The following is a 12853-nucleotide window of genomic DNA, read 5'->3' as shown; positions in this document are numbered from 1 at the left end:
ACTCTGCCATGGAATTTTCCCAAATCTCTTTAATTCATTGCAAACAGCTGCCAGATGGGTAGCACTATCATTCTTTTATAGGAAAAAAAATATCTGGGATAAAGAAGCAGCTAGAAGAATCAGAAAGAGTCAAAGAGAACAACAATAAAGATATACTAAAGGATAGGTAGATATGTTCTGGGTCCTGTAAATACACATAGGAGTTCCACTGTCCTAGTAAAAAAATATTTTAAAAGAATATTATTACACTACCCACAGATCTGCCTGACAAAGAAATGGTAACTTGCTGAACATAATGTAATCTAATGAGTCTGTGGCAAAATTAGAAATACAACCTAAAATTCCTGATGAAAATCATCAGTTACCAGAAGTTGCTCCCCTTTACATCATTTTAATTTTATTACAAAGAATGACTTGTGGTCACAAAAATTTAAATTAAATTACAAGGTGAGGAAAATTCTGAAGGCAGTTAAATTTGAATTTTTCCATTCCTCACTGAACTAAGAAAGGAAATGAGAAATATTGCACTTAAATCCTGTAATTTTCTGACCATTGACTAGCCATTTAAACTAAGAGCTTATAATTTGGCTTAGAACACCCATGGCAACTACATGATACAAATGCAAAATTTCCCAACCATTTCCAACAACAAAGTTCTCTACCTGTTAATATTTGTCGCAGTAACTTAAAATTGTTCTTTTGCCAATGAGGTAAAGTTTGTTAGATTCAAAACTAATGTACACTCCTTTCCTCCAGTCTCCCTATCATTTTCCCCCTTATTGTACATCAATCTGCAGAAGAGGAAAGAGCCCTGAGAATTGTGCATGAGGCTTTTTTAAGGGGTCAGGCCTGGATGTGGTGTACATGATTTTCAGTCACATTCATTGACTAGAACTCAATTAGATGACCATATGTAACTACCAAAATGGTGGCAAAACTGATGTAGCTGCTTGCACAGGAGGAAGAGGAAAAAAAAGTCTCTCCCTTTGGTGGACTCAGTGCTCTCCAAAAAAGTCTGGAGACCTCAGCCTGAGGTGGAGAGAAAATATTGGTAACCAGAGCTGGTTTGAAAACATAGGTAATGACAAATCAATGTATCAAACCAGAGGGGAGGGTCAACAGCAGGCTAAAAGAAGGAAGCACAGACAGGAGTCTGTGATGAGGAGATTCAGAGCCTGGGCTTAAGATCCATGTAAGTGCCTGGGGTCTGCTAAGGTTTTTCTCATTTGGGGCCTGAGTATAATGCAGTGTCCTGGGAACCAGATGTTTAAAGAGTCTGGAATAGTCACTGAAACAGGCCCATTTGAATTTGGATCCCTTCTTGCCTTGACTGGTTTTATGGGAGAAGGTGTGTGTACAGAGACTGCTACTGCTCTCTGTATTAGGTGTTTACAGACCTGTCTCTACCACTAGACTGAAAATTCCACAGGAGCCAGGAGTGTTATCTTATTAATCTGTTGTATTCTTGGAATCTGGCATCTCAAAAATGAAACAGTGTAGGCCTCTGTGATCTAAGTTGAACAGACTCTGTAGGTGTATCCTAAACATGTCATATGGCCTCTGACACACATAAAATAAGTAATTGTTCATAAAATTTCCTCATTTTTAATGAAATATAACAAAATTTTTAGCTTGCAGAATTGTTTACTGAGTTTATATCCTCAATATAAAAAATTTTTGGATGTCATTATAATATATTGACACACCTAACTGGGAATATAGTCTTCCTATCCTGCTCTGTTAAGCAATGATGCTAAATAAACAAAATAAATACACAAATGAATCTTTAAAATGAGGGAAGGGAATAGTAGAATTCCCAGATTGAAGAATAATAACAAAGAGTATATATCAAAGTCTAGAATTATGGTGAGGAAACGCAAAATATAAAAGTGACCTAGAAGTATACTTACAGTGACTGTCTTATTACGAATTTTTACTTGGAAGCCTAGTTTTAATTTTATCATAGAAGAGATTTTGAAGAAATTTCCTTAATAACCAATTTTACTACAAACTTTAGCCTGGAAAGGATTGAAAATCCCATATGAATTCTTGTTGAGGTATCCTAACATTGTAGGTGAATGACAGTAGATGATGACAAAGCACTATAGTGTATGTTCTCCTAACAAACACAGAAGCTATGCGTCTGTACGCCATTTTCAGATGGAGTTACTTTGTGATGGCACAGTCTACGCTCATTCCAGAGTTATGCTTCTTTTCGGTCTGGGGATCTTTTTAAAAATGATTTTTATTTTTTCTACTATAGTTATTTTACAGTGTACTGTCAATTTCTACTGTACAGCAAAGTGACCCAGTCACACATATATATTCTTTTTCTCACATTATCCTCCATCATGTTTCATCATATGTGACTAGATATAGTTCCCTGTGCTATACAGCAGCATTTCATTGCTTATCCACTCCAAATGCTATAGTTTGCATCTATTAACCAGTCTGGGGAAATTTTCATTGAGCTTCAGCAAATCTGTTATATGTCTTTGAACCTGCAAATTGGTTGTTTCTCTCTCTGGTAAGTATCAGTTGATTTGTATCCAGCCAATTATTTCTAAATTTTCTTTTTTTTCTTTCTTTTTTTTTTTTTTTTTTTTTTGTCTTTCAAAAGTACAAAAATATGGAGCCTTCTGCTTAAGGCACTAAAAAGGGGTTAGGAATCCATACTAATCCCAACTTTCTTTCCCCTTCCTCTTTCTGAAATCGACTTCTTGTCTATACTTTCCTCTTAAATCCATAAAGACCTGGATTGTCTGTAAATATATTCTAAGAATTCTCAAGAAGCTTAAGATAGGTTTTCAAGATTCCGGGATAACTCTCTGAAAATCACTTAGTACTTAAGTAAACTATGTATCAACAAACCTCTTCTTTCCTCCACCCCTTCCTTGCCTCTTTTTCCTTCTTACTTATCCAGCTATTATTTGGCTTAAGTTTTAAGCAAACTTATTTATTCATTTACTGGTCCTCTTAAATAAATACATTTTTATGGTTAAGTAAGTTTTAAAAGATAAAAAGGGATGCGGCGAAGATCTCTATTACTTACACTTTTGTTCCCCATCCAAAAGCCCCAAGATGCTACTTTTTATTTTTATTCTGCACTTTTTATTATTTTCCCTTCAGTTTCTCAATATAAACTTGATTGTTGACTTTGGCATACAAAAGATTTTACTTCTCTGCCCTCTAACATTATTTTTAGTAAAGTGGCACTAAGATTTTCTTGGATATATATAATATTTCCATAAAGAAAAGGAAATTGGAAGGATTCATTGTGTATGTGACAGCAGCTATATGAGTAATAAATCTGTTATACTGAATACTTGAGAAGTTTAATATAAAACATTATTCTTTACGTAAATTATTTCATCATAGGGTCATCATGGAAGAGAATGTCTAAGAGTAAAAACAGCTAATAACAAAATCCATTCAATCCAGCTCAAACTGGAGCTGGTATCTAATTCACTCTTTTCCTCAAAGCAGAGCTATAAATAGAACATATATGTGAATCAAATGACGCAAAGAGACAATTGTTGTGATATTTAAATAATTTGAGTTCATGGAAAAGCATAAAACTCCTCAGTGAACAATATAATATAGGCAGGACAGTATTTTGCTCTTAAAGGGGTTTAAGAAATAAGTATTCTATAATAAAAATATTTTATTATCCCTACCAGAGAAAGATTTGCAAACTCAGTAGAAGAAAAAGAAATTGGAAGAAAGATGAGGAGGAAGAAGAAGAGTTTCTATTTTCAGGGTACTTAATTTGGACTCAGGCAAACCTGCTTGGGTTAGAAAACTCAAACCTGGCATTTATAAACTGATGGTATTTAACCTTGGTTCTCAGTCTCCTCACCTATAAAATAAGAATAATCATAAGACCTATATTAAAAATGAAAAAGTGCCTTGCAAAATATAAATAGTATTTAAATAGCTATTACTTGGAGTTCCCATTGTGGCTCAGTGGTTAAGGAACCCAACTAGGATCCATGAGGACTTGGGTTCAATCCCTGGCATCGCTCAGTGGGTTAAGGATCCGGCATTGCCGTGAGCTGTGATATAGGTTGAAGATGTGGCTTGGATCTGGCATTGCTGTGGCTGTGGTGTAGGCCGGCAACTAAAGATCTGATTGGACCTCTAGCCTGGGAACCTCCATATGCTGAGGGTGTGGCCCTAAAAAAAAAAAAAGAGAGAGAAAAAGAAAAGTTATTTCCTTGCTTTTTTTTTTTTTTTTTTTTGGCTGTGCCTGCAGCATATAAAAGTTTCTGGGCCAGGGATGGAACCCAAGCCACCACAGTGACTCGAGCCACTGCAGTGACATCAGGCCCTTAACCCGCTGAGGACTGTCATGCTAACCAGTACACATGGCATCTTTGTGCAGATTCTAAAACAGTGCTCCTCTCAGCAGATGTTAACACTGTGGAGGAGTAGCTGGCAAATACAAGGCATCTTTTTCAGAACTAGACGCCTTAGTCCCAGGGAGCCCTCCATTATTTTGCAGGTTGACAATGGCCCAAATTTGTCTCTACTCATCTCATTGGCTGTGCTTTTGTGGAGGACAAAACTTACAGGATTGTAAGCTTGGCTTTGGTTGGAAGACTTCTGGAGGGCATCTAGTCCAGTTCTTTCCCTCTAGAGGATACATGTGGAGTGAGGGAATCATTCATTATGCAGCAAATTCCATTTATTACTGGCTTGCTGTATAGCCACCTTTAACTTCCAAACATTAATCTTAGATTCCTTTCTCTTGAGCCACAGGATATATCTCCATATGGCAACCCTTAAATAATTGAAAGCTACCATTAAGTTTTCCCTAGGACATGTGTGGTAGACATGGTTGGTGTCCTTTTTATTTCTAACAGAACTCTCAATTTTTCTTAAATTCCTACTCCCTTCCTCATATATCATTATGCTGCAGAGGAACTTGACCTTTTCCTAGTTCTGAGGAGTCCTGGTCAGTGTGGAATTAATCCTATTCCTTTGAAAGTGATGTGACAAAGACTGGTAATGAGACACAACTCTGACCAACGCCATCACAAGAGAAGTCTTCTGGAAAAAGTTCTTTCTCTCTTGCCTCTTTGTGGTGAGACATCAGTAGAGGTATTCTCTGAGTTTGATGCCTTGATTACCATGTTCGAGCTATTTTAGTTTGGAAACTCTTATTATGTAAGAAAACACACTTTCTTATATTTTACACCAATTTGAATTGGAACTGTTACTTGTACCCAAGGGTACTAAAACTCATGAGCACATACTTCTCTGCAGGCAAAGCAGCCTCAGTGTTTTATCCTTAAGACTTCCTTCATATGCTTTTCTCTCTGAGCATAGATTATCCTGGTCGTTCTCTTATGAATGCTTTTTAACTTGTTGGCACACAGGATTAAAAGCAATGGTTCCCTATGGGATATCCAGTTCAGAGCATTCTGCTGACTCACATGGAACATATGTCAATACAAAATCCCAAGACATTTTTGTGCTTGCTCTTGGGACACCACATCTCTTTCACCTTGTCACACACACACAGGACAATTGTTTCTTTAACTGAGGTGCACACTTTTAAAAATTTATCTTTATTAAATTATATCTAGTTAGACGCTGTCCATCATCCTATTCTGTTGAGATACTACGAAAATCCTTCTGGAAAACTATGCATTTATTATCTCCTCCCCTTTTAATCATTCTTAAATATGCTAAAGAAGTCCTCTGTATCTTTGTTGATAAAAATTTTAATCCAGAAAGGTCTGGGAAGAAATTCACTTTTAAAAAGTCATTAAAAGAGAAAGTCATTTAAAAACTTTCTCCTGGTTGATTTGCTCTACCAGTAAACTGTTTTCATAAACTTGTGCAGCCACTTAAAAATCTTGAGTATACTATTCAGTCCATGGTTTTTCCTACATCTGATAAATGCTATTGCTTTCATCAAAAAATTTTTGTAAGCCTAAAAAAGCAAAAACAAACAAACAAACAGAGTTCCCTTTGTGGACAGCAAAAATGAATCTGACTAGTAACCATGAGGTTGCAGGTTCAATCCCTGGCCACACTCAGTGGGTTAAGGATCCGGCGTTGCCATGAGCTGTGGTGTAGTTCACAGACACAGCTTGGATCTGGTGTTGCTGTGGCTGTGGTGTAGGCCGGTAGTTGTAGCTCTGATTAGACCCCTAGCTTGGGAACTTCCATATTCCACGAGTATGGCCCTAAAAAAGCAAAAAAAAAAAAATTTTTTTTGGTAAGCATCAGAATTTATTTTAGTATTTTAAATTTTAAAATATATTTTCATCTGCCATGACTCATTCTTTTTTTTTTTTTGTCTTTTTGCCATTTCTTGGGCCGCTCCTGCAGCATTTGGAGGTTCCCAGGCTAAGGGTCTAATCGGAGCTGTAGCCGCCGGCCTACACCAGGGCCACAACAACGCAGGATCTGAGGCCCGTCTGCGACCTACACCACAGCCAGGGCAACACCGGGTCCTTAACCCACTGAGAAAGGCCAGGGATCGAACCTGCCACCTCATGGTTCCTAGTCGGATTCGTTAACCGCTGAGCCACGACGGGAGCTCCATGCCATGACTCATTCTTAATGAATACAGGCGAATCTTTACTGACCAAACAATTACTTTCTTAACTCTTTTTGATAGACCAGCTATAATTTTTCCTAGGATGGACATAATACAGTCTCTTGTTAATGCAAATTAAAAGTTTTCATTATTATAAAAACTTGAGAAATTATTTATCTGACTCTAGTCTTTTGATTGCAGATAACTGTTCCAGTATTCTTCATAGATCATTGCCAGAAGTACAGTGATCTCATTGATATAAAGTATTAGTTCCCTTAAAGGTAAGTGATGTTGGCTAGGGGGCTAAAACTCATTTAGAGTGTTTACATGCCTCTTGGGTGTCTTGGACTTCAATGCTTTCACATTTATGCTTGTTTTGTCATTTCCATTTTCAATGATCTCTTTTGATGCAGCAGATAATAGAGTATAATAATTAAAAGCATGAGATCTGGAGTTAGACTGCCTGAGTTCAAATCCTGTTACTGCCACTTGCTAACTGTGTGCCTGTGAGTAAATTTCAACTTCCCTATTTGTGAAAAAGGGGATGGTAATATCCACATCACAGTGTTGTGTTTAGATTTAAATGAGACAGTCTGTCTGGTACCTAGCTGGTGGACATCAACTCAGTATAGTTATCACAGGGAAGATAAAGGAAGAGATATGGGCTAATACATAAGATAACTGCTTTAAGTAATAGATCTATGTTTTCTTATTCTTCTTGTACTAAGCAAATATTTTTCACTTGTTGCAGTGTATTCTTTGGAACTATCTTTCTTACACTGTCTTGATTATTTAAGTGGGTCCCTTGACCCATCTTGTGTAGGTTTATAGACATTGCAGTTTATCATGCTGTCCTCTTTATATCTCTCTCTTCTTGTCTCATAAAGGAACATTTGCATTTAACTGTCATAATTTTATTTAACGCAGCTTTTCTTCTTGTGTCAGGTCATGGTGTCAGTGTCTAACTTTAGGAAATGTGCTTTCCTAATTAGGTGATATTATATGCCCAGGGTCCCCCTTATTTCTAAGTTAACATCTTCCTACTTGCCTAATGTTTGTGTCTCTTACAGGATAAAAAACAATTTCTAATGCTTGGTCTGAATTAAGTCCAGAGTACCTTTTGTCACTTAAAACATCAGTCTTGTGAAGAGGAAAACTGCCTATGAGACACTTCAAGAATTTATCAGATGTGGATTTTAGCCACATCAGAACTGTATTTTTCCAGAAGATGAAGTCCCTTAGCTCTTTCTGCAGAAGCCCTACTCCTATTGAGAAAAGAAACTCGTTCATTTCTGTGTTCTTGGCATGAGTGTCATCTCTTCAAGTTCTAGAGACATGTAGGGTTTGGATACTTGGCATCCTAGAGTTATAAGTTGGGTTCTATTTGCTTATTATTCCTTCTTTTTTGCTTTACCATTCAGCCAACTGAGATCATAAGCTTTAACTATAAATATCTTTTCTGCTTTCTCCCATAAAATATTAGATTATCCCTTTTTTATTTTTTATGTCATAGAAAATCCTCTCTTTCTCTTTAATTAATGTGTCCATCCCCATTCAGGGCTACATTAGACTAAAGTAGAAAAAAATTAGCCTTAACATTCTACATTTGTATTTAACAGACAGCGCTCCATCTTTCTCCCTGATTTTGCAAGGATTTTAATCTTAAATTTTGAGCAGCTTCATTAAAATATACTTGAATCAGAACTTCAGTTTCAGCTAATATTTTGAAAAGACATATACTTTCTTGATATATTAATTTCTATTCCTGGTCTATTTCTTTGAAGCCCTGTCTCCTATTGATTGGAGAGGAAGTCCCTTTTTCTAGTCAGATAAATTTTCAGAATTGTGCTCTGGTGTAGCAGCATGATTTTCCTTGAAGAGTGGGTCTTTACTGCAGAGAAGTCTGGGGATGTGTCTCATCCAATAACAGTGGTTACTCTTTCCTTCCCCTGATCACTAACAAGAGGGGATCTTTCTCATGTCATCACCATGAAAACCTGGTGGGATTCTGGGGGGAAAGTCCACGAAAATAATGGGCCCCTTTTAGTTCTGAGGTCTCCAGAAGTTCCTCACTTTCAGGTTAGTCAGCCACAATTAGCCTCCAGCATTTCCTCACTATTACAATTACATTACATTACATCACCAGAAATTAAATTACACCACCAGCAGTTCTTCACCATTACAATTCTTTGCAATTACACACTTCGCCTTTAGCAATTCCTCACCATTACATCTAATGTTCCTACCAGTTTGTGGCTTTAGCAGCTTCTGGGCTTCTGGTTCATATACGTAGATCTCAACTCTGATTCTCTGTATTCTCCTGTCTCTTCAGATTTCAAGTTTAACCTGTAACCTCAGTTTTCTAACAGGGCCCAGAAAAGTCAGTTTGATTTTTCAGTTTGGCCAGCTTTTCTTTGTTGTGAAGATAGCAGTGATGACTTTTAAGTTCATTATACGTTGGAGCTCAGACTGGAAGTCTGCCTAAGTTCAAAAATTAATGCTAAACTGCTTTCCAGTGTGGTTTTACCATTTTATATTCCCTGCCAGTGAACAGAGTGCTACTTGTCCACTTTTCTATCAAAACCTGAGATGACTACTATTTTTAACTAGACATTCTAATGTGTTAATTTATTTTGGTTTTAATTTTTATTTCCTTAATGACTAATTACGTTGAACATTTTTCATGTGCTTATTTGCCATCACGTATATTCTTTGGTGAAGGATCTGTTCAAATAATGTCCTCATTCATTTTATTGGATTTTTTTTTTATTGCTAAGTTCTGGATATAATCTCTTTATTATCAGATATGTGATTTACCAACATTTTCTCCCAGCCTACGGCTTAACTTTCATCCTCTATGGTAAATTTCAAAAGGGAGTTATTAATATTATAAGGAATTATAAATATGCATTAACTTATTTTTCCCTCTTATGGATTGTCTTGGTAATGTATCTAATGAAACTTGTCTAACCCAAAGTCAAAAAGATTTCTTCTATGCTTTGCTTTAGACCTTTTATAATTCTAGGTTTTACATTTAAGTATATGGTACATTGGAGTTAATTTTTGAATATGGTGAGAGCTATGGATTGATGGTCATTTTTTGGCATGTGGTTATCAAATTGTTCCAACAAACTTGATGAAAAGATCATTCTTTTTTCACTAAATGGCTCTGACAGCTTTTGCAAAAATCAGTTATCTACATGTACTTGGAGATATTTTTGTAATCTTTATTCTGTTGTATTAATCTGATTATATATCTTCAGGCCAATATTATAATGTCTTGGTTATTGTAGCTTTTAATAACTCTTTGAGGTAAGTCTTGTAATTCTTCTTCCTTTGTTCTATTTCAGAGTTGTTTTGGCTAGTCTAGGTTCTTTGCATTTCCATGTGGACTTTAGAATCATCTTTCCAATTTCTATAAAAAAGCATGCTGTAATTTTGATTGTGATTTCATTGTAGTTATAGATCAACTGGGGGGAGAACTAGCATCTTAATACCAAGTCTTCTGACCTATAGACATATCTCTCCACTTATTTATATCTTTTAAAAATTTTCAGCAATGTTTTATAGATTTTAATGTATAGGACTTGCATGTATATATTTTTTTTGTCTTTTTCTAGGACCGCACCCATGGCATAGGGAGGTTCCTAGGCTAGGGGTCTAATTGGAGCTGTAGCTGCCAGCCTACACCAGAGCCACAGCAACATGGGACTGAGCTGCGTCTGCAACCTACACCACAGCTCTCAGCAATGCCGGATCCTTAAACCACTGATCAAGGCCAGGGATCAAACCTGCAACCTCATGGTTCCTAGTCAGATTCGTTAATCACTGAGCCACGGCAGGAACTCCCATTTCATATTTTTTTGATGGTGCTATAAGTCATAGTTTAAAAAATTTCAGTTCCTAGTTATTCTTTGCTAGTGTAGAAAAATATAATTGATTTTTGTATATTGCTTTTGTATCCTACAATTTGTATCCCTAAACTTACTTGTGCATTGTTATAGCTTTTTTGTATATTCCATATGATTTTCTACATAAACAATCTTATGTAAAACAATGGTTTTATTTCTTTCTTTCAAATCTAGATACCTTTTATTTCTTTTTCTTGCCTATTCAGATGGCTAAAATCTCCAGTACAAAGTTGAATATAAGTGGTGAAAGTGGCTATTCTTGCCTTAATCCTGATTGCAGGGGTGAAATGATTAAAATTTTCACCATGAAGTGCCGTATTGATGTTACCTGTAAGTTTTTGTAGTTTATTATTATCAAGTTAAGGAAATTCACGTCCATACCTAATTTGCCAAGTTTTTTTTTTTTTTAAATCAAATAGATACTGGAATTAGACAAATGCTTTTTCCACATATATTGAGATGGTCATATGTATTTCTTTTTTTTGCCAGTTAATGTAGAAGATTTATTTTTTTTCATAAAAATATTTTTTTGGGGGGTGCAATTTTAGGTTTATAGCAAAACTGAGGTGAAGGTACAGAGATTTCCCGCATATGCTCTGCTCCACATATGCAAACCCTTCCCCATCAGTAACATCCTCCACCAGAGTGTACATTGAGACATCATAATCACCCAAAGTCAATAGTTTGCATTAGGGTTCACTCTTGGTGCTGTACATTTTATGGGTTTGGACAAATATATTTGTCATTATATATAATGACATGTATCCAGCATTAATGTCATACTAAATATTTTCAATGCCCTAAAAATCCTCTGCGTCCCATCTATTCATCTCTCACAGTGCCCAACCCTTGGAAACCACTGATCTTTTTGCTGTCTCCATAGTTTCCTGTTTTCAGAATGTCATATAGTTGGAATTTTACAGTATGTAACCTTCTCAAATTGGCTATTTTCACTTAGTAATATGTATTCAGGAATTTACCATGTCTTTCCATAGTTTAATGACTCATTACTTTTTAGTACTGAATAATAGTCCATTGTCTGGATTACTACAATTTATTTATTCATTCAGATACTGAAGGACTTTATGGTAGCTTCCAAGTTTTGGCAATTATGAAAAACACTTTTAAAATTTTTCAAATGTAGAAGTTGCAATTGTGGCACAGTGGAAACAAATCCATGAAGATGTGGGTTCAGTCCCTGGCCTCTCTCAGTGAGTCAGGAATCCAGCATTGCCATGAGCTGTGGTATAGGTTGTAGACCTGGATGTGACTTGGATCCTGCATTGCTGTGGCTGTGGCATAGGCTGGCAGCTGTAGCGGTTATTTGACCCCTAAACTGGGAACTTCCATATGCCACAGGCTTGGCCTTAAAAAGCAAAAAAAAAAAAAAAAAAAAAAAAAAAGATTTTTGTATATACATAAGTTTTCATCTCATTAGGGTAAATACCAAGGAGCATGATTGTTGTATTATGTGATAAAAGAGTGTGTTCAGTTTTATAAGAAACCACCAAACTTTCTTCTAAACTGGCTATAACATTTTTCAATTCTATCAGCAATGAATGCTCAATTTCCTTTTCAACATTTGGTGTTGTCAGTGTTTTGGATTTTGGCCATTCTAGTAGGTGTATAGTGGTATATCATTGTTTATAATTTTCATTTTCTTGATGTAATATTATGTGGAACATCCTTTCATATGCTTGTTTACCATCTGTATATCTTATCTTGCCTGTCAAGATTTTTGATCCACTTTTTACTTGGGCTTGCTTGCTTGCTCTCTCTCTCTCTTTCTTTCCTTTATTTTGGTGGGGGGGGTTACCCCCACAGCATATGGAAGTTCTCAGGATAGGAGTCAAGTCAGAGCTATAGCTGCCGGCCTATACCACAGCCATAGCAATGCAGGATCTGAGCTGCATCAGTGACCTACACTATAGTGCATGGCAACACCAGATCCCCAACCCACTGAGCAAGGCTAGGAATCGAACCCACATCCTCATGCACACTAGTTGGATTCATTTCTGCTGAACCACAATGGGAACTCCTAGGCTGTTTGTTTTCTAATGATTAAGAGTTCTTTTTTAATATTTTGGATAGCATTTATTAGATGAGTCTTTTGTAAATATTTTCTCCCGGTCTGTGGGTTTTTTTATTCTTTTGACATTGTCTTTCACAGAGCAGGAATTTTTAACTTTAATGAAATTTCACTTATCAAGTTCCTTCATGGATCCTGCATTTGGTGTTGTATCTAAAAACTCACTGCCATATCAAAGCTCATTTAAGTTTCTCTCCTAAATTTTCTTCTAGATTTTAGTATTATTTACATTAAGGTGTATGCTCCATTTTTTGTAAGGTTGTAAGGTTGACACCTAGATTTATTTATTTATTTTTTGGC

General features: G+C 36.1%; 1 long non-coding RNA gene across 1 annotated transcript in view; it reads left to right on the top strand.

Moving 5' to 3' along the window:
• The window catches only part of LOC110256433, a 40821-nt gene that overhangs the window by 15931 nt on the left and 12037 nt on the right, over positions 1 to 12853 (top strand). The window contains exon 2 of the long non-coding RNA XR_002337930.1: positions 6755 to 6834. This is a non-coding gene — a long non-coding RNA (uncharacterized LOC110256433). The remainder of the gene's footprint in view (positions 1 to 6754; positions 6835 to 12853) is intronic.

This window comes from Sus scrofa, chromosome 13 (genome assembly GCF_000003025.6).
Source record: "Sus scrofa isolate TJ Tabasco breed Duroc chromosome 13, Sscrofa11.1, whole genome shotgun sequence".
In the NCBI taxonomy this organism is placed as follows: domain Eukaryota; kingdom Metazoa; phylum Chordata; class Mammalia; order Artiodactyla; family Suidae; genus Sus; species Sus scrofa.
This window is presented reverse-complemented; position numbering and strand designations above follow the sequence as displayed.